Source organism: Pseudophryne corroboree, chromosome 4 (genome assembly GCF_028390025.1).
Source record: "Pseudophryne corroboree isolate aPseCor3 chromosome 4, aPseCor3.hap2, whole genome shotgun sequence".
In the NCBI taxonomy this organism is placed as follows: Eukaryota; Metazoa; Chordata; class Amphibia; order Anura; family Myobatrachidae; genus Pseudophryne; species Pseudophryne corroboree.
Genome location: NC_086447.1, coordinates 821,610,678 through 821,629,634, shown reverse-complemented (window position 1 = coordinate 821,629,634; position 18,957 = coordinate 821,610,678). Strand labels below are relative to the sequence as shown.

General features: G+C 48.3%; 1 protein-coding gene across 1 annotated transcript in view; it reads left to right on the top strand.

Moving 5' to 3' along the window:
* The window catches only part of PCSK2 (proprotein convertase subtilisin/kexin type 2), a 342,143-nt gene that overhangs the window by 112,271 nt on the left and 210,915 nt on the right, over positions 1 to 18,957 (top strand). The window lies entirely within an intron of this gene.

Genomic DNA, 18,957 nt, shown 5'->3' with positions numbered 1-18,957 from the left:
CCATTCCCTACAACCATAAAATTATACTCACCTCTCATACAGTAGGTCCATCTGCAGCATCAGAAATCACTGGGAAAATGGCACGGTGGCACAGAGAGTTGAGCATGCACAGTCGAGAAGTCACCAGGAGCAATAACAATAAGATGAAAGAACTTTGGAAAACCACACAGCAGTGAACGGACAAACTAAGTAGGACGTGGACAAGGGGTTATGGAATGGCAATTCATACACTTTTCAGATCAAAATCCTTGGTCTGACCCAAGATTTTAAACATGGGTCCAACCCCGATGCGAGCCGGCTCAGACCCCTTTTACACCAGTGACTGGACCTGGGTGTTCCATGATCCGGGTCTATTCAGCTTTACAGTGAACTCTTGGAGATGATATCATCTCCAAGCGCTAGTGCAGGCAGCCTTTCTGTTGGTATGCGGCACCACCCAGGTCATCGCGACCCGGGCCGGACAGTTCACACTGCAACGTGACCCGGGGTGTTCCTGTGTCCAACCCAGGTTGCTACCTGGGTTGGATTGCCGGGTCACTCAGCCCAATTATTATTCCTGGCCCATTTCAGATTGAGCCACAACACGAGTCGAGCCAACAATTACCTGGGTTATTGCGGCAGTCTGAAAGGTGTATCACAGTATCCTGACAGGCATGAGGAGTTGAGTCACAGAGAAGGCAGTTCAGCACTCAGGTACCCTGTACCTAATGAAGTGCAAGGAAAGGAACTAGGAGACAAATAATGGTATACGGTCGTTAGGTCGACCCAAACATATGCCTGGGGCTGAGATGAGGAGATGGGCATCCACGGCACAGCAGAATGTGAAGATGTGGGAGCAGAGCATGCACAACAGCTCCTGTCCTACGCTCCTCCGTTACGGACATCCAGCGCAGAGAGCTCAGTGGTGGTCAGAGCTCCCTGCATCAGCGGCTGCGAATGCGATCACGGTAGAGGTTTTAATTGAGATGAAGACACAGCTGTCTCCATCTCTGAAGAAAAAAAAATATTTCAGCGATCAGGGGTGTTTCTGGGTACCCAACCCCCCCCCCCCCCTGCGTGCGCTACTGATGCAACCAGCAGTCTCACGATACCGACGGATACATCTCAACCCCTCTAAATCATGACAGTTTATCACTGCTGCAACCTGCAGGTACAGAACCTTGGTTTTGAAGTGTGTTCAAGTGAACCGAATGGCTAATTTAGGGGTCAGACCGCCCCTAGGCACAACATGATTGGTCACCCCCCATCATGTCACTGCCCCTTCCTGTTGTTGCCAAAGCAGCACCAACCTCACCCCTTCTCCGCCACCGCAATTTACTGACAATTGCCCCCTCCTCCCTTACTAATTACAAAATTAAAAAATAAGTCAAAAAAAAGAATCACCTGCCCTCATCTGACCATTGGCCTAGCACGGCTCTCATGCTGTGCCGCACCCAGCCCTGCCCCCCACCCCCACCCACAAGTGTCACCCCGAGACTGAGTGAAACAATCTCCCTCTTTCAGCTGGTGGCTAATAAATGCAATTAGAGATGTTGCAAAAGCTCTAGGGGATCTAATTGGAGCCACAAAAGGTGCAAAAGGGTTCTGGGCAGCCCTAGGCACATCAGAGGAAAGAGACCCATGGAATGGCCTTACATGCACAATAGTGTCTGTTCCAGGACCTGCTCTGAGAGCCTTGGCAGGTCCTAGTACCCGTAGATGACGGAGGCAGTTCAGAACGCTACTCTTCCAACAGCTTTGTCTGGCGCCTCTCAAATGTCGGGGTGGGAGGGGGTGATACGGGGATAGTAAACAACTGAGGGATACTTTTTCAAATACACAGCTATTGAGATAGCAAAAGAGATAAATTGTCTATATCACTGCTTGTTTTCATCAGACAAGGTGTAGTAGAGAGGAGTGCAGCTCTGGGCCTCTGGCTCCATGTTATGCTCATAGGCGTGCGCACAGGGGGTGCCTGGTGCGCACAGGCACCCCCTAATGTCCGGCAACCCTGACATTTGACAGGTGGCAGCGGAGAATGTAGCGGGCAGTCAGAGCCGGCTCTAACTATAGGCAAACGCCCAGGGGCATGCCAGAGCTGGCTCATATAAATGTTGGGCAATGGAAGGACCTGACAGTTCCCCCCACCAAGGACCAAATTTATTTATTTATTTTCTAGTCGGTCTCTGTCCCGGTTATAGAAGCCCCGCCCCCTCATGGTTATATGCCACAAGTTGTTTGTCGGTGGTGATGGGGCGGAGACATTATGACATGTTTCTCATTGAATGGTGTTATATTGGCTCCGCCCCCACCGACCCGCGAATCGCAGCATAAGCCACTCGGGAGCGAGCTTAATGATAAAAAGTGCCCTGCACGTCCCCCAGCACTGCTAGCACTGATCTGTTCCTGGTTTCTGCAGCTACCGCCAGGCTCCATCCTCCAGGGTTTGTAGTGTCTATATATGTGCATATGTATGTGTACTGTATGTGTTTGTTTATATGTACTGCATGTGTATGTGTTCTATATATGTGTATATGTATGTTTTGTATTTGTGTGTATATGTACAGTGTGTGTACTATGTATGTGTTAGGATCCCGGCCATTGTAAGTATAGCCACAGAGCTTTGACTACTGCCGGAGAGGGGGGGAGGGGGAGGGGGGGGTAGATTTAGCAAACACTGTAGGGGATAGGGTTAGGCTGCGGACAGGGGGGGGGGGGTTAGGGTAAGGCACCAACGGGTGGAGGTTAGGGTTAGGCACTGAGAGGGTAGGTTAGGGTTAGGTTGCGAGAAGGGAGGGTTAGGTTTAAGGGGTAGGGGACAGGGGTTTGATTAGTTAAATCACCCCTGTCAGGATTTTATTCCTCTGGATGCTGGCGTCTGTATTTTGACTGCCGGCATCCCATCCGGCTGGCATGCATACCAAACCCATATGTGTGTTTCTATGTATATGTTCTATGTGTATGTATATGTATGTGTTCTATGCATAGGCGTGCGCATGGGGGCTATTGCACAGGCATACCCTAATGTCAGGTACCCCTCAGTGTTAGCCTATTACATATACCAGCTCCACAGTCACGGTGAAGCGGGGCCACTAAGGATCGTGGAGAAGCGGGCAAGTTTCTACTCCGCAGGTGCCGTCTGTGCTTGTGTGACGTGACTTGTTTGACAGATTCTGTTCACAGGATGCCGTGGCTGCGGGACCCGTGGAGGTGATGGACGGAGCAGAGTACACACTGAAAGAGCTGCTGAGGGGCCAGGACTCAGAGTATCTGCAGGGCAAGGTGTCGGCGGAGATGAGCCAGCTGGTGGTACTTGAGAGAGTAGCCGCCCGCAGCCAAAGTTTGTCCCACTCTCTGCTTCATGCTGGTTCTTCCCTGTGTCTGTCAGTGCCCCACATTAATGGATGTGGTGTGGCCAGGGTACCTGGTCTTCTCTCAGCTTTTTCATTAGGAGCGTTCTCAATACAGTCCCACCTGCTGCCCACACATGCTCCACTCTCCCCTCACAGGTCCAAATGCCCATTTGCTGCACCCCCAACCTTCCTCCATGTCACCCAGTACGTATCACTAGTGTCTCCCTATGCATGTCACCCACTACTTCTCCATAGTATACCCCTCTGTCTTTCTCCCATTGCCTCACCTCAGTATCACCCTCTCTGCCTGTCCCCACTACATGTCCCCAGTGTCACCATCTACATGTCACCATCTGCCTGTCATCTACTAAGTATACTCAGTGTAACCCTCTTTATTATTATAATTATTATTATCCTTTATTTATATGGCGCCACAAGGGTTCCGCAGCGTCCAATTACAGAGTACATAAACAAATAATCAAACAGGAAAACAGCAACTTACAGTTGATGACAGTATATGTCAAGTACAGGGTAAAAGAACATAGTTACATCAGCAGATGACACTGGAATAAGTATCAGGTGGCAGAAGACTGCTGGATTTGGTGCAGTTGAAGAATATTAAAGTAAGAAAGGATAAGCACATGAGGGAAGAGGGCCCTGCTCGTGAGAGCTTACATTCTAAAGCGGAGGGGTAGACAGACAGGGGTAACACAGATGGGGTACCTAGAGAGCGTAGAACAGAGGGTTAGGATGAGATTTGGCTGGGTTTGGTGAAGAAGTGGGTCTTGAGAGCCCGTTTGAAGTTTTGTAGAGAGGTGGAGAGTCTGAGGGGGAGAGGTAGGGAATTCCAGAGAAGTGGTGCAGCACGTGAAAAATCTTGGAGGTAGGAGTGGGAGGAAGTAATCCGTAGGCAGGAGAGTCGGCGTGCATTAGCAGAGCGAAGAGGACTGGTGGGAGTGTAAAGGGAGATAAGGTCAGAGTTGTAGATGGGAGAGGAGTGGGTAAGGGCTTTGTAAGTGAGTGTGAGAAGGTTGAAATGGATTCTGAAAGGGAAGGGGAGCCAGTGAAGGTCTAGTATGAGAGAAGAGGTGGACGTAGTGCGTTTGGTGAGGAAGATGAGCCGGGCAGAAGCATTGAGGATAGATTGGAGTGGAGAGAGGTATTTGTCAGGAATGCCAGTCAGGAGGAGATTACAGTAGTCCAGTCTGGAGATGACCAGTGAGTGAATAAGAGTCTTAGTAGCATCCTGGGTCAGAAAGGGTCTGATCCTGGAAATATTTTTTAGATGAAAACGGCAAGTTTGTGAGAGGTGCTGAATGTGTGGTTTGAAGGATTGGGAGGAGTCAAGGATTACTCCAAGACAGCTCACTTTGGGGCTATAGGAGATAGTAGTGCTATCAATAGATAATGAGATTGTAGGAGGTGAGGGTATGCGGGATGGAGGGAAGATGATAACCTCGGTATTAGACATGTTAAGTTTAAGAAAGCGCTGGGTCATCCAGGAAGAGGTAGCAGAGAGACAGTTGGAGATACGAGTGAGGAGAGCAGGGGAGAGGTCTGGAGAGGAAAGATAGATTTGGGTGTCATCAGCATAGAGATGATATTGGAAACCAAAAGAACTAATGAGCTTACCTAGTGAGGACGTATAGAGAGAGAAGAGGACCAAGGACTGAACCTTGGGGTACCCCTACAGTTAGTGGAAGTGAGGGGGAGGTGGAGTCATGAGAGGAGACAGAGAATGAACGGTCAGAAAGGTAGGAGGACAGCCAAGAGAGGGCAGTGTCACGCAGACCAATGGAGTGAAGGATTTGCAGTAGGAGAGGATGGTCCACAGTGTCAAAAGCAGCAGAGAGATCAAGTAGAATAAGTAGAGAGTAGTGTCCCTTAGATTTAGCAGCATGGAGGTCATTGGATACTTTTGTAAGGGCAGTTTCAGTGGAGTGGAGAGGACGGAAGCCAGACTGGAATGGGTCAAGCAGTGAGTGTGAGGAAAGAAAGGAAGTAAGGCGGTTGTAGACAATACGCTCAAGGAGTTTGGAGGCAAAAGGGAGGAGAGAGATGGGTCGGTAGTTGGAGAGAGTGTTTGGATCAAGGGTAGGTTTTTTAAGAATAGGAGAGATGAGTGCATGCTTGAAGGCAGAGGGGACAGTCCCTGATGAGAGGGAGAGATTGAGAAGGTGGGAAAGATGGGAACAACCCCAGTGCTACCCTCATGGCTGTCACTCTCTCTTCCTGTCACCCACTACATGTCCCCAGTGTTACCATTTGCCTGTCACCCACTGTGTAACCCCAGCATCACTCTCTGTATCCCACTACATGTCACTCTTTGCTTTGCTCCGACTACATCACCCCAGTGTCACCGTCATGGCTGTCACCCTCTGCCTCACCCCAGTGTCATTCTCTGAATATGAAAACCAGAATATGAATTTCTGCTCATACCGTGTTACAGAATATGAATTTCGGCCCATACCTTGTGGCATATTCTGAATTTCGGCTCATGCCTTGTGGCGTAATGTGAATTTCGGCTCATGCCGTGTGGCATAATGTGAATTTCGGCTCATGCCTTGTGGCATAATGTGAATTTCGGCTCATACCGTGTAGCATATTGTGAATTTTGGCTCATACCGTGTGGCATATTTTGAATTTCGGCTCATGCCTTGTAGTATAATGTCAATTTCATCTCATACTGTGTGGCATAATGTGAATTTTGGCTCATACTGTGTGGCATAATGTGAATTTTGGCTCATACTGTGTGGCATAATGTGAATTTAGGCTCATACTGTGTGACATAATGTGAATAACACAAATGTTCGCTCCCCCACATACTTTTCAGAGTGTCCCACTCAAAATCAGGGTGTAAGTGCTGGGGGTGCAAGAGAATGCATATGCACCTCGGCCCACCACTCTCTAGTTCTGCCACTGGGTCAGGGATAGGTTGGGGAAGTGTAAGCAGCGACAGGGCGCAGTTGCAGCTAGGACTCAGGGTTATGCCATAGTGGAGTACTGGCCAGTGGTCTCGCCATTATGCTTCATTTTATAAATTTTATTTCTCTGAGGTGTATTATATCTACATGTACTATTAGGAACTAGGGATAAATTAGATTAAGCCATGTGATTTTACTGAGAGAATGTAAAATAGTGCTAGACAAGCCCCTCTGGCGGTGCACACCCTAATAAAATAAGCTGCGCACGCCTATGGTTATGCTATAACACATTTTGGAGTCTATGTACTAAGGGGTCTATTTATTAAGCCTTGGGTGGAGATAAAGTGGCCGGAGATAAAGTACCAGCCAATCACCTCCTGTTATTTTTCAAACACCGTTTGTGACATGGCAGTTAGGAGGTGATTGGCTGCTACTTTATCTCCATCCACTTTATTTCCATCCAGAGCTTAGTAAATAGACCCCTAAGGCTTGGAGAGAATTAAGTGGATGGAGATAAAGTACCAGCCAATAAGATCCTGTCATTTTTCAAATACAGCCTGTAACTTGGATGTTAAGAGCTGATTGGTTGGTACTTTACCTCAGTCCACTTTATCTCTCTTCAAGGCTTACTACATACTGTACATCCCTTTTTCTCTGACGTCCTAGTGGATGCTGGGAACTCCGTAAGGACCATTGGGAATATACGGGCTCCGCAGGAGACTGGGCACTCTAAGAAAGAATTAGGACTACTGGTGTGCACTGGCTCCTCCCTCTATGCCCCTCCTCCAGACCTCAGTTAGAATCTGTGCCCGGCTCGAGCTGGTTGCACACTAGGGGCTCTCCTGAGCTTCTAGTAAAGAAAGTATTTGTTAGGTTTTTTATTTTCAGTGAGATCTGCTGGCAACAGACTCACTGCTACGAGGGATTTAGGGGAGAGAAGCGAACCTACCTGCTTGCAGCTAGCTTGGGCTTCTAGGCTACTGGACACCATTAGCTCCAGAGGGATCGAACACAGGCCCAGCCTCAGTCATCCGGTCCCGGAGCCGCGCCGCCGTCCCCCTTGCAGAGCCAGAAGACGGAAGATTCCGAGGAGAAAATCGGCGGCTGAAGACTCCGGTCTTCATTAAGGTAGTGCACAGCACTGCAGCTGTGCGCCATTGCTCCCCATGCACACCACATACTCCGGTCACTGATGGGTGCAGGGCGCTGGGGGGGGGGGGGCGCCCTGGGCTGCAATTAGATTACCTTAAAAATGGCAAAAAAACACATAATATAGTCTAATAAACTATATATGTGTCAAAAATCCCATGCCATAATATTAATAAAAGAGCGGGAGAAGTCCGCCTTGAAAGGGGCAGGCTATCTCCCTCAGCACACTGGCGCCATTTTCTCTTCACAGTTCCGCTGGAAGACAGCTCCCCAGGCTCTCCCCTGCAGTTTCCAGGCTCAATAGGGTAAAAAAGAGAGGGGGGGGGCACTAAATTTAGGCGCAATACTGTGTATTATAGCTGCTATAGGGAAAATCACTTTGTGTAGTGTAAATCCCTGTGTTATATAGCGCTGTGGTGTGTGCTGGCATATTCTCTCTCTGTCTCCCCAAAGGACTTGGTGGGGTCCTGTCCTCAGTCAGAGCATTCCCTGTGTGTGTGCGGTGTGTCGGTACGGCTGTGTCGACATGTTTGATGAGGAGGCTTATGTGGAGGCGGAGCAGGTGCCGATAAATGTGATGTCACCCCCTGCGGGGTCGACACCAGAGTGGATGGATATGTGGAAGGTATTAACCGACAGTGTCAACTCCTTACATAAAAGGTTTGATGACATAACAGCTGTGGGACAGCCGGCGCAGCCAGTGCCTGCCCAGGCGTCTCAAAGGCCATCAGGGGCTCAAAAACGCCCGCTACCTCAGATGGCAGACACAGATGTCGACACGGAGTCTGACTCCAGTGTCGACGACGACGAGACTAATGTACATTCCACTAAGGCTATCCGTTGCATGATTACGGCAATGAAAAATGTGTTGCACATTTCTGACATTAACCCAGGTACCACTAAAAAGGGTATTATGTTTGGGGAGAAAAAGCAACCAGTGGTTTTTCCCACTTCAGATGAGTTAAATGAAGTGTGTGAAGAAGCGTGGGCTTCCCCCGATAAAAAAATTAGTGATTTCTAAAAAGTTACTAATGGCATACCCTTTCCCGCCAGAGGACAGGGTACGTTGGGAGACATCCCCCAGGGTGGATAAAGCGCTCACACGCTTATCAAAAAAGGTGGCACTACCGTCTCAGGATACGGCCACCTTAAAGGAGCCTGCGGATAGAAAGCAGGAGGCTATCCTGAAGTCTGTATATACACACTCAGGTACTATACTGAGACCTGCTATTGCTTCAGCATGGATGTGCAGTGCTGCAGCAGAGTGGTCTGATTCCCTGTCTGATAATATTGATTCCCTTGACAGGGACACTATATTGCTAACCATAGAGCATATTAAAGACGTAGTCTTATACATGAGAGATGCACAGAGGGATATTTGCCGGCTGGCATCTAGAATAAATGCAATGTCCATTTCTGCCAGGAGAGTATTATGGACTCGGCAGTGGACAGGTGATGCGGATTCTAAAAGGCACATAAAGGTTTTGCCTTACAAGGGTGAGGAATTGTTTGGGGATGGTCTCTCGGACCTCGTTTCCACAGCGACAGCTGGGAAGTCGACATTTTTACCCCAGGTTCCCAAAGAAAGCACCATATTATCAGGTACAGTCCTTTCGGCCCCAGAAAGGCAAGCGGGTTAAAGGCGCGTCCTTTCTGCCCAGAGGCAGGGGTAGAGGGAAAAAGCTGCACCATACAGCCAGTTCCCAAGAACAGAAATCCTCCCCTGCTTCCACTAAATCCACCGCATGACGCTGGGGCTCCACTGGTGGAGCCAGGTGCGGTGGGGGCCCATCTCCGGAACTTCAGCGACCGGTGGGTTCGCTCACAGGTGGATCCCTGGGTTCTACAAGTGGTATCTCAGGGATACAAGCTGGAATTCGAGACGTCTCCCCCTCGCCGTTACCTCAAATCAGCCTTGCCAGCTACTCCCCCGGACAGGGAGGTAGTGCTGGCGGCAATTCACAAGCTGTTCCTCCAGCAGGTGATAATAAAAGGTTCCCCTCCTTCAACAGGGACGGGGTTACTATTCCACAATGTTTGTGGTACCGAAACCAGACGGTTCGGTGAGACCCATTCTAAATTTAAAATCCTTGAACACTTATATAAGAAGGTTCAAGTTCAAAATGGAATCGCTCAGGGCGGTTATTGCAAGCCTGGAAGAAGGGGATTACATGGTATCACTGGACATCAAGGATGCGTACCTGCATGTCCCCATTTACCCACCTCACCAGGTTTACCTCCGTTTTGTGGTACAAGACTGCCATTACCAATTCCAGACGTTGCCGTTTGGTCTGTCCACGGCACCGAGGGTATTTACCAAGGTAATGGCCGAAATGATGATACTCCTTCGAAAGAAGGGAGTTATAATTATCCCATACTTGGACGATCTCCTTATAAAGGCGAGGTCCAGGGAGCAGTTGTTGGTCAGAGTAGCACTATCTCAGGAAGTGCTACAACAGCACGACTGGATTCTGAATATTCCAAAGTCGCAGCTGGTTCCTACGACGCGTCTGCTGTTCCTGGGTATGATTCTGGACACAGAACAGAAGAAGGTGTTTCTCCCGGAGGAGAAGGCCAAGGAGTTGTCATCTCTGGTCAGAGACCTCCTAAAACCAAAACAGGTGTCGGTGCATCACTGCACGCGAGTCCTGGGAAAGATGGTAGCTTCTTACGAAGCAATTCCATTCGGCAGGTTCCATGCAAGGATCTTTCAGTGGGATCTGTTAGACAAGTGGTCCGGATCGCATCTTCAGATGCATCGGCTGTCCCCGAGGGCCAGGGTGTCTCTGCTGTGGTGGCTGCAGAGTGCTCATCTTCTAGAGGGCCGCAGATTCGGCATACAGGACTGGGTCCTGGTGACCACGGATGCAAGCCTCCGAGGTTGGGGGGGCAGTCACGCAGGGAAGAAACTTCCAAGGACAATGGTCGAGTCAGGAGGCTTCCCTACACATAAATATTCTGGAACTAAGGGCCATTTACAATGCCCTAAGTCAGGCAAGACCCCTGCTTCAAAACCAGCCGGTGCTGATTCAGTCAGACAACATCACGGCGGTCGCCCATGTAAACCGACAAGAAACAGGATGGCGATGGCAGAAGCCACAAGGATTCTCCGATGGGCAGAAAATCACGTGATAGCACTGTCAGCAGTGTTCATTCCGGGAGTGGACAACTGGGAAGCAGACTTCCTCAGCAGGCACGACCTCCACCCGGGAGAGTGGGGACTTCATCCAGAAGTCTTCCAACTGATTGTAAACCGTTGGGAAAGGCCACAGGTGGACATGATGGCGTCCCGCCTAAACAAAAAGCTAAAAAGAAATTGCGCCAGGTCAAGGGACCCTCAGGCGATAGCTGTGGACGCTCTAGTGACACCGTGGGTGTACCAGTCGGTTTATGTGTTCCCTCCTCTTCCTCTCATACCAAAGGTGCTGAGGATAATAAGAAAGAGAGGAGTAAGAACTATACTCATCATTCCGGATTGGCCAAGAAGGACTTGGTACCCGGAACTGCAAGAAATGATCTCAGAGGACCCTTGGTCTCTGCCTCTCAGACTGGACCTGCTACAGCAGGGGCCCTGTCTGTTCCAAGACTTACCGCGGCTGCGTTTGACGGCATGGCGGTTGAACTCCGGATCCTGATGGAAAAGGGCATTCCGGTTGAAGTCATTCCTACGCTGATAAAAGCTAGGAAAGATGTGACAGCAAAGCATTATCACCGCATATGGCGAAAATATGTTGCTTGGTGTGAGGCTATGAAGGCCCCCACAGAAGAATTTCAGCTGGGTCGATTTCTGCACTTCCTACAGTCAGGAGTGACTATGGGCCTAAAATTGGGATCCATTAAAGTCCAGATTTCAGCCCTGTCTATTTTCTTTCAAAAAGAACTGGCTTCACTGCCTGAAGTTCAGACGTTTGTTAAGGGTGTGCTGCATATTCAGCCCCCTTTTGTGCCCCCAGTGGCACCTTGGGATCTCAACGTGGTGTTGGATTTCCTAAAATCACATTGGTTTGAGCCACTTCAGACCGTGGAATTAAAATATCTCACGTGGAAAGTGGTCATGCTCTTGGCCTTGGCTTCGGCTAGGCGGGTGTCAGAATTGGCGGCTTTGTCCTGTAAAAGCCCCTATCTGATCTTCCATATGGACAGAGCAGAATTGAGGACGCGTCCCCAATTCCTCCCTAAGGTGGTATCAGCGTTTCATTTGAACCAACCTATTGTGGTGCCTGCGGCTACTCGGGACTTGGAGGACTCCAAGTTGCTGGACGTAGTCCGGGCCCTGAAAATCTATATTTCCAGGACGGCTAGAGTCAGAAAGACTGACTCGCTGTTTATCCTGCATGCACCCAACAAGTTGGGTGCTCCTGCTTCTAAGCATACTATTGCTCACTGGATCTGCTCCACGGTTCAACTTGCACATTCTGCGGCTGGACTGCCGCATCCTAAATCAGTCAAAGCCCATTCCACGAGGAAGGTGGGCTCTTCTTGGGCGGCTGCCCGAGGGGTCTCGGCTTTACAACTTTGCCGAGCTGCTACCTGGTCGGGATCAAACACGTTTGCAAAATTCTACAAGTTTGATACCCTGGCTGAGGAGGACCTTGAGTTTGCTCATTCGGTGCTGCAGAGTCATCCGCACTCTCCCGCCCGTTTGGGAGCTTTGGTATAATCTCCATGGTCCTTACGGAGTTCCCAGCATCCACTAGGAGTCTAGGACGTCAGAGAAAATAAGAATTTACTCACCGGTAATTCTATTTCTCGTAGTCCGTAGGGGATGCTGGGCGCCCATCCCAAGTGCGGATTGTCTGCAATACTTGTATATAGTTATTGCCTAACTAAAGGGTTTTTGTTATGAGCCATCTGTTCGTGAGGCTCAGTTGTTATTCATACTGTTAACTGGGTATAGTATCACGAGTTGTACGGTGTGATTGGTGTGGCTGGTATGAGTCTTACCCGGGATTCCAAATCCTTTCCTTATTGTGTCAGCTATTCCGGGCACAGTTTCCCTAACTGAGGTCTGGAGGAGGGGCATAGAAGGAGGAGCCAGTGCACACCAGTAGTCCTAATTCTTTCTTAGAGTGCCCAGTCTCCTGCGGAGCCCGTCTATTCCCCATGGTCCTTACGGAGTTCCCAGCATCCACTACGGACTACGAGAAATAGAATTACCGGTGAGTAAATTCTTATTATTTTAATGTACTGTACCCAAAACTTAGGGTCTGATTCTGAGTCAGACGCAACGGCAGCCACGTGTGCTTCCTTTGCTGCTCTAGCGTCTGCGACTTTATGCTCATGGTGCTTTTTTCCCAATAGGACAGTACTTTACATTTATATTTACAACAAAAAATATGAAATTAGGTTATCAGCAAAGAGAAGTAAGCTTTTGGGTTGTATTTTATTTAGGAACTAAAGGGACATTAGTGAAATGCATGAGTAAACAGGTAAGTCTGTGAGAATCTTTAGATGCTTACAGGTAAGTGTCACTTGGTGCATCTTTAGACGCAACCATAGGATGCACCATTGAGCACCAGCTCCATGCTGGGAGGAGATTCTCCATCTGAGTATGGACTCTTCAGTCACATGCCTGTAACAATACCATAATGCCCATATGACGCCGCATTTCCGTGTGTCTGAATAGCCACAAAGGGTCAGACTGGCCCACAGGGGAAACCTCCTTTGGGCCCAACTGTCTAATGGGCCCACCTCCTCCTCTAGGGATCAGATTCCAGACTGTGCACTTGAATTATAGATTATACATATATTATATGACTGTACTGTATGCACACTTGCCTACTTTTGAAAAAGCATTTCAGAGAGATTATGAAAGTTACACCTACAGTATAAGCGCGGACGTGTACTGCTACATTGGAGGCACGTGTCATAAAAATGACTGACATCCAAATGTACTGTAAACGCGCCCCAAAGTTTGTAAGGGGTGGTATTCATGTGACCGCCGGTCAGCTGACCGACAGTCACATGACCTCCTCCACGAGCCCGACGGCTCACTATCCCGATGGTCGGCATGCCGACCAACGGAGACTATTTCCACTCGTGGGTGTCCACGACACCCATAGAGTGGGAATAGAACCCGTGGCGACCGCAGGTCGCCACCGTGCCCGCAGCGTGGCGAGCACAGCGAGCCCGCAAGGGGCTTGCTGCACTCGCCCCTCCCCGCCGGGATCCCGGCGTCGGTATGCTGCCGGGATCCCGGCGTCAGTAAGCTGACCGGCGGTCTCCTGACCGCCGGTCAGCAGTACTACACCCGTTAGTAAGATCTACTTGTTGAAGAAAAGACACTGTTAGTTTGCAGGATTTGTTTGTGTATTGTGTTTTACAAGAGGTTCCATATACTGTAAGTGGCCACGAGAAACCTTATTTAACATGCATATAGCCAAAGGGATCATTGTACCTTATAACCAATGCAGAGAAATGGCACTGATGATCCCATTTGAATGTACAGTATGTATCTCTGATTACTTTTTCCCCCCCAAGAATGTAACAGCTGCATAATGGGGATAAGGTAGAATCAGGGAGATTGATAGACTATTCAGGGAGTGAGGGAGATTGCTACTATGTCAGGGAGTCTCCTGCAGAATGAGGGAGGGTAGGCAACTATGACTGTGTGTTCTCCAGTGCACTCCTGTTATTAATCTGGTACATTATCATGCATGCACTATTAGTATTTACTATATATATATATATATATATATTAGAGATGAGCGGGTTCGGTTTCTCTGAAACCGAACCCGCACGAACTTCATGTTTTTTTTACGGGTCCGAGCAGACTCGGATCCTCCCGCCTTGCTCGGTTAACCCGAGCGCGCCCGAACGTCATCATGACGCTGTCGGATTCTCGCGAGACTCGGATTCTATATAAGGAGCCGCGCGTCGCCGCCATTTTCACACGTGCATTGAGATTGATAGGGAGAGGACGTGGCTGGCGTCCTCTCCATTAGAAATTAGATTAGAAGAGAGAGAGAGATTGTGCAGAGTCAGACAGAGTTTACCACAGTGACCAGTGCAGTTGTTGTTAGTTAACTTTTATTTATTTTAATATAATATATCCGTTCTCTGCTATATCCGTTCTCTGCCTGAAAAAAAACGATACACAGCAGCAGCCAGTCACACAGTGTGACTCAGTCTGTGTGCACTCAGCTCAGCCCAGTGTGCTGCACATCAATGTATAAAAGGCAAAGCTTATAATAATTGTGGGGGAGACTGGGGAGCACTGCAGGTTGTTATAGCAGGAGCCCCCAGGAGTACATAATATTATATTAATTTAAAATTAAACAGTGCACACTTTTGCTGCAGGAGTGCCACTGCCAGTGTGACTAGTGGTGACCAGTGCCTGACCACCAGTATAGTAGTATATTGTTGTATGTATTGTATACTATCTCTTTATCAACCAGTCTATATTAGCAGCAGACACAGTACAGTGCGGTAGTTCACGGCTGTGGCTACCTCTGTGTCGGCAGTCGGAACTCGGCAGGCAGTCCGTCCATCCATAATTGTATTACAATATATACCACCTAACCGTGGTATTTTTTTTTCTTTCTTTATACCGTCGTCATAGTGTCATACTAGTTGTTACGAGTATACTACTATCTCTTTATCAACCAGTGTACAGTGCGGTAGTTCACGGCTGTGGCTACCTCTGTGTCGGCAGTCGGCAGGCAGTCCGTCCATCCATAATTGTATTATTATTATAATATATACCACCTAACCGAGGTTTTTTTTTCATTCTTTATACCGTCATAGTGTCATACTAGTTGTTACGAGTATACTACTATCTCTTTATCAACCAGTGTACAGTGCGGTAGTTCACGGCTGTGGCTACCTCTGTGTCGGCAGTCGGCAGGCAGTCCGTCCATCCATAATTGTATTATTATTATAATATATACCACCTAACCGTGGTTTTTTTTTCATTCTTTATACCGTCGTCATAGTGTCATACTAGTTGTTACGAGTATACTACTATCTCTTTATCAACCAGTGTACAGTGCGGTAGTTCACGGCTGTGGCTACCTCTGTGTCGGCAGTCGGCAGGCAGTCCGTCCATCCATAATTGTATTATTATTATAATATATACCACCTAACTGTGGTATTTTTTTTTCTTTCTTTATACCGTCGTCATAGTGTCATACTAGTTGTTACGAGTATACTACTATCTCTTTATCAACCAGTGTACAGTGCGGTAGTTCACGGCTGTGGCTACCTCTGTGTCGGCAGTCGGCAGGCAGTCCGTCCATCCATAATTGTATTATTATTATAATATATACCACCTAACTGTGGTATTTTTTTTTCTTTCTTTATACCGTCGTCATAGTGTCATACTAGTTGTTACGAGTATACTACTATCTCTTTATCAACCAGTGTACAGTGCGGTAGTTCACGGCTGTGGCTACCTCTGTGTCGGCAGTCGGCAGGCAGTCCGTCCATCCATAATTGTATTATTATTATAATATATACCACCTAACCGTGGTTTTTTTTTCATTCTTTATACCGTCGTCATAGTGTCATACTAGTTGTTACGAGTATACTACTATCTCTTTATCAACCAGTGTACAGTGCGGTAGTTCACGGCTGTGGCTACCTCTGTGTCGGCAGTCGGCAGGCAGTCCGTCCATCCATAATTGTATTATTATTATAATATATACCACCTAACTGTGGTATTTTTTTTTCTTTCTTTATACCGTCGTCATAGTGTCATACTAGTTGTTACGAGTATACTACTATCTCTTTATCAACCAGTGTACAGTGCGGTAGTTCACGGCTGTGGCTACCTCTGTGTCGGCAGTCGGCAGGCAGTCCGTCCATCCATAATTGTATTATTATTATAATATATACCACCTAACCGTGGTTTTTTTTTCATTCTTTATACCGTCATAGTGTCATACTAGTTGTTACGAGTATACTACTATCTCTTTATCAACCAGTGTACAGTGCGGTAGTTCACGGCTGTGGCTACCTCTGTGTCGGCAGTCGGCAGGCAGTCCGTCCATCCATAATTGTATTATTATTATAATATATACCACCTAACCGTGGTTTTTTTATACCACCTAACCGTGGCAGTCCGTCCATAATTGTATACTAGTATCCAATCCATCCATCTCCATTGTTTACCTGAGGTGCCTTTTAGTTCTGCCTATAAAATATGGAGAACAAAAAAGTTGAGGTTCCAAAATTAGGGAAAGATCAAGATCCACTTCCACCTCGTGCTGAAGCTGCTGCCACTAGTCATGGCCGAGACGATGAAATGCCAGCAACGTCGTCTGCCAAGGCCGATGCCCAATGTCATAGTACAGAGCATGTCAAATCCAAAACACCAAATATCAGAAAAAAAAGGACTCCAAAACCTAAAATAAAATTGTCGGAGGAGAAGCGTAAACTTGCCAATATGCCATTTACCACACGGAGTGGCAAGGAACGGCTGAGGCCCTGGCCTATGTTCATGGCTAGTGGTTCAGCTTCACATGAGGATGGAAGCACTCAGCCTCTCGCTAGAAAACTGAAAAGACTCAAGCTGGCAAAAGCACCGCAAAGAACTGTGCGTTCTTTGAAATCCCAAATCCACAAGGAGAGTCCAATTGTGTCGTTTGCGATGCCTGACCTTCCCAACACTGGACGTGAAGAGCATGCGCCTTCCACTATTTGCATGCCCCCTGCAAGTGCTGGAAGGAGCACCCGCAGTCCAGTTCCTGATAGTCAGATTGAAGATGTCAGTGTTGAAGTACACCAGGATGAGGAGGATATGGGTGTTGCTGGCGCTGGGGAGGAAATTGACCAGGAGGATTCTGATGGTGAGGTGGTTTGTTTAAGTCAGGCACCCGGGGAGACACCTGTTGTCCGTGGGAGGAATATGGCCGTTGACATGCCAGGTGAAAATACCAAAAAAATCAGCTCTTCGGTGTGGAGGTATTTCACCAGAAATGCGGACAACAGGTGTCAAGCCGTGTGTTCCCTTTGTCAAGCTGTAATAAGTAGGGGTAAGGACGTTAACCACCTCGGAACATCCTCCCTTATACGTCACCTGCAGCGCATTCATAATAAGTCAGTGACAAGTTCAAAAACTTTGGGTGACAGCGGAAGCAGTCCACTGACCAGTAAATCCCTTCCTCTTGTAACCAAGCTCACGCAAACCACCCCACCAACTCCCTCAGTGTCAATTTCCTCCTTCCCCAGGAATGCCAATAGTCCTGCAGGCCATGTCACTGGCAAGTCTGACGAGTCCTCTCCTGCCTGGGATTCCTCCGATGCATCCTTGCGTGTAACGCCTACTGCTGCTGGCGCTGCTGTTGTTGCCGCTGGGAGTCGATGGTCATCCCAGAGTGGAAGTCGTAAGCCCACTTGTACTACTTCCAGTAAGCAATTGACTGTTCAACAGTCCTTTGCGAGGAAGATGAAATATCACAGCAGTCATCCTACTGCAAAGCGGATAACTGAGTCCTTGACAACTATGTTGGTGTTAGACGTGCGTCCGGTATCCGCCGTTAGTTCACAGGGAACTAGACAATTTATTGAGGCAGTGTGCCCCCGTTACCAAATACCATCTAGGTTCCACTTCTCTAGGCAGGCGATACCGGGAATGTACACGGACGTCAGAAAAAGACTCACCAGTGTCCTAAAAAATGCAGTTGTACCCAATGTCCACTTAACCACGGACATGTGGACAAGTGGAGCAGGGCAGGGTCAGGACTATATGACTGTGACAGCCCACTGGGTAGATGTATGGACTCCCGCCGCAAGAACAGCAGCGGCGGCACCAGTAGCAGCATCTCGCAAACGCCAACTCTTTCCTAGGCAGGCTACGCTTTGTATCACCGCTTTCCAGAATACGCACACAGCTGAAAACCTCTTACGGCAACTGAGGAAGATCATCGCGGAATGGCTTACCCCAATTGGACTCTCCTGTGGATTTGTGGCATCGGACAACGCCAGCAATATTGTGTGTGCATTAAATATGGGCAAATTCCAGCACGTCCCATGTTTTGCACATACCTTGAATTTGGTGGTGCAGAATTTTTTAAAAAACGACAGGGGCGTGCAAGAGATGCTGTCGGTGGCCAGAAAAATTGCGGGACACTTTCGGCGTACAGGCACCACGTACAGAAGACTGGAGCACCACCAAAAACTACTGAACCTGCCCTGCCATCATCTGAAGCAAGAAGTGGTAACGAGGTGGAATTCAACCCTCTATATGCTTCAGAGGTTGGAGGAGCAGCAAAAGGCCATTCAAGCCTATACAATTGAGCACGATATAGGAGATGGAATGCACCTGTCTCAAGTGCAGTGGAGAATGATTTCAACGTTGTGCAAGGTTCTGATGCCCTTTGAACTTGCCACACGTGAAGTCAGTTCAGACACTGCCAGCCTGAGTCAGGTCATTCCCCTCATCAGGCTTTTGCAGAAGAAGCTGGAGGCATTGAAGAAGGAGCTAACACGGAGCGATTCCGCTAGGCATGTGGGACTTGTGGATGCAGCCCTTAATTCGCTTAACAAGGATTCACGGGTGGTCAATCTGTTGAAATCAGAGCACTACATTTTGGCCACCGTGCTCGATCCTA